The following is a 4,086-nucleotide window of genomic DNA, read 5'->3' as shown; positions in this document are numbered from 1 at the left end:
CTGAAGCCATTTTCTGATTGTTTTGGACTTCTGAAGAACAAACAATGAGATCTACCACGAGTCCACTATGGTCCTAACAATAGAATTTCCAGATAAAATCCATATGATGTCTCCCAATTCTTCTCGACAACAAGAAGGAACAGGAGTAACCCACAATCAAAGGTCTTGGTTGGCTGACCAAGCATCGGGACGCTGTGATGTTGGACATGTGGCTGTGAAACTCCCCAGAATTGAATTTTCTGTAAAAGCAGTTTTAGAACCTGGAGCCAACAAACTGGCATCAACTCCAAGTGCCAAGAAGTCGAGAATCAGTCATCAGTCAGGTTTTGGTCCTGAAGTTGATATCCGTAAGGTCGGAGAGGATTTAGAGATGAAGAAGAGGAAGGATCAACTTGCTTAGATTCAGTCAAGCGGTGGATGGCTGACAGTTTGCTTCAAGTAAAAGAAGAAAACACTGACATCTTTGCCCTGAAAGATTTACCATCATCTACCAGGAACCTTGTTATAAGTCAAGTTTTACACCGGATCCTTCTGTGTCAAGTCTCTGCTTCGTTCCTGGCGGATCATTGAGAACTATTGCCAAACTAAGCTTCACAGTTTCACATCCAGAGCTGGATATAATTATGCAGACTTTCCTACTGTCACATCTGGTGTATTGTTGTTGCAGAGCACTCAACACATGTCTTAGCTGAGCGGTTGCAGTTCTTTGGAAGTGGTGCTGCAATGCTTCTGACACAATCATCCAAGTTCTCACACGTGACTCCACCGCTGATGCAACTACATAAGCACCCAGTTTAGGTCAGAATCCATTTTTAAGGCTCTCGTTCTGACTTAGGAAAGCTCCGCACCGCGGACACCGGGTTCCATCAGAGTTCTGCATCCATATTTCCCCCAGCAGGTCATCGGGGCCGATGGTAGGTTCACTGACAGTCCAGAGAACATACTTCTCATAGTTCCATGTTCTCATAGTTCTTCTGTGGCCCCCAAACCCAGAAACTCTGTTTACTTTGGACCAAAGATCGGAGGAGTCTTTTGCAAATCTGTTTAGTTTTAATGTGTTTCATGGCGGTATGGATTTAACATTTTACTTTTTTTTTCGCTCAACTTACTCAAATATAGTATTTGTATCAAATAAAAACGTCTAAAGATGAGAACTTTTCAAAGTTTCAAAAAATAGTACAACATTTGACTCAATGGCAAAGGTTTTTGACCACGGCACAGAGCAAAATGAGGGGCTGGGAGGATTGCATCCCACCACTAGATGTCAGAATGTCTCCGCAGTCAGCTTGCTGCCTCGTCCACATATCCTCACTGCACTGATCCCTGCACAGGCAGCCACTCAGTGTGCATTGATGCATCACACTAGATGGACAAGCTGCAGCTATGGCTCGCAGACGTTGATGCGTGAAACAGAGCGTTAAAACCACAATCACTGAAACAGTTGGGCAAACATGGCATCTTTGAGAAGCTGGACAACCGCTGGCAGCTCTCATCTGTATCGAATCAGAGGCGAGAACAGAAATTTGAAGAGAGAACAGGAAGCAGTTGGGGGGGGGAAATTCTGCCCTTTTTTTTAAAGCTGCTCTCTTTTGTTTTTCCTTTTCTTTTAGTTCCTCTTCATCATGATAAAAATGCACATCGAGGGCCCATCGAGGAAATTGCTCTGATTGAGGTGGAAGGGCCACGGCATTCTACAACACACACACCCACACACACTTTAAGGCCACACGGACCTGTGGGAAGTCCCCTAGATTTGTTTGAAGCGTTACACCAGATGCCGTTTCCTTCTCTCGTGACTGTTTCGGTTCCAGCCGGTGAGCTGTGACAGTGCGTGATTGTATACGTGTGTGCTCCTGTAGCTGAGCGAGAACATTTTTTTTTTTTACACATTCTACTAGTAAAGTGAGGACGTTTATTTCTGGGCTAGGGGTTAGGTGTAGCACTAAGGTGTCAATTAGGGTTAGTTTAGTGTTAGGGTTAGGCCATAGAAAGCCTTGAAAATGAATGGAAGTGTATGGAAGTCACGGCACGATCCTCACTATGTACATAAAACAAGAATGGGCGTGTTTGTTTGTGTGTGTGTGTTCAGCGACTAACAGATTTACAGTGGTTAAAGATTTATTAAATCACAGTTACACATATTCAGGTTTGCTTCCAGGTGTAAAACAAACAAAACAAAAACAACATCCCTGCCATTTGCTTCTCCTATGCATGGGTCTCAGTTCATCTGATTCCCTCTGAACGGATTGAGGCCTCAGTTTCCAGAAAGACTGCGTTTCCCATAGTTCACTGCAGAGCCAGAGCCTGTCAGGGGGCAACGATCTCATCACCAGGAAGCTGCTGCAGACATTCTTCCTACAAAGTAAAAGCAGCAGATTTTCATAAAAGCTTTTGTGATTTTATTTTCTGAAATGATGCTTTCACTTTTTAATGATATATATATATATATATATATATATATATATATATATATATATTAATATTATTTGCTTGTGTCTTCAGAGACTTACAAAGACAGCAAGACGTTAGCGAAGTGTGTGGTAGAAATGATCCAATGGGCTCATGTGGTTCAACCCTCCATAGCTGTTTGGGGTTCTCATCACAGTTGAAGCTTGAGTGAGCAGAGGACAGAGAGAGAAAGTTTATGAAGATATGGGAACGAGTTGCTCATTTAGGAAGAGCAGCGGTCTGTGGGGCTCAAAGTTACGTACACACTGCAAAAATAGAACTAAAAATAAAAAAAAAATCTTCTTGAAATGAGAGTATTTTCCTTGATTTGAGCATGTAAATAAGATTATTTGCCAATGGAATAAGATTTTTGCACTTAAAATAGGGACAATTCATCTCCATCATCTTATTTCAAGTGGTGTATATCTAATTATCTTATTTTAGGGGTGAAAATACTCCTTCCATCGGCAGATAATCTTATTTACCTGCTCAAATCAAGGGCAAATACATTCATTTCAAGAAAATTCGACTTATTTTTAGTTCTCTTTTTGCAGTGGCAGATACGATGTCTGCTCCGACGGTGTTGCTGGAGACCTTTAGATAAGGTCAGAGGGAGTAGCCGCAAAGCTGGATCAAGAGAAAAAGCGGTGACACAGTAGGGCCAAGAGAGGAACTGTGGTGCTGTTTGAGGAAGTATGCGAGAAGAGCACACACAACGGGAGCAAGGAGAACAAACCAGCAGCCATGTGTGAGGTGAGTTCTGAAGGTGTCGACGGGAATGAGTTTTAAGCAACGTATTGTTTGCACCGGTGATGGATAGGTTCACAGATGAGGTCACAGAGGAGTCGTAATGGACTGTAATGTTTGCAGAAGGCGATACGCACAATAGGGCGCAGAAACAGCGGTTCTTTGAGGACGCCAGGTGCGGTGAGGAACTGTGTGGCGGTAGGACGTGTCAGAGCAGTGAGGCTGTGGCGAGGTGTGCTCTGGGAGGGACACACAGGAGTTCAACATGCGGTTAGGATTAGCTCCGAGAGCCGTTTTCTTTGCAGCCGTGATTTGTCTGCAGATGCTCCGAGCTGTCGTGCAAAGCCCAGGTGAGAGGAGGAATTAGCAGTCAGAGAGAATCAGCAGCATGTGGGAAATGGGACGAAGATATGAAGATCAGCAAAGCTTCAGGTTTGATGGGTCCACCTCAGGTCAGCCACCAAAAAGCAACTGGCAGAACACGAAAGAGGCCAAACGGAGAGCGTATGCAATTAGAAGTGGATGAAGACGAGCGTCAGGGAGGGGTAACCTGCTGTGAAGGACAGAAAGCTGCAAGGACGAAAGGTTTCCAACATGGCAGTGGGACCAGCTGTGATGTTTGTTTCAGAACTTGAGGCGCTAGACACGTTCTGATTGTCACTGAGGGTTGCTAAAGGGCAGGAGTGGGTACTTCAGGGGTGGCTTTAGCCTAGAGGAGGAGGGGCAGTGGATATGATGGACAGAGGTGTTAATGAATCTCATTACGAAGTATTACACATCCATACAAATCAACCTTGTAAAGGGAAAAAAACACTGGATTGTCCTTTTCGGATCATGCATTTTATTTTGAAATCTACCCGGAAGTGGCTGCGTTGTGGAGGGAGCCCTTTC

This window comes from Fundulus heteroclitus, chromosome 10, assembly GCF_011125445.2.
Source record: "Fundulus heteroclitus isolate FHET01 chromosome 10, MU-UCD_Fhet_4.1, whole genome shotgun sequence".
Lineage (NCBI taxonomy): Eukaryota > Metazoa > Chordata > Actinopteri > Cyprinodontiformes > Fundulidae > Fundulus > Fundulus heteroclitus.
Note: the sequence above shows the minus strand (reverse complement) of the source record.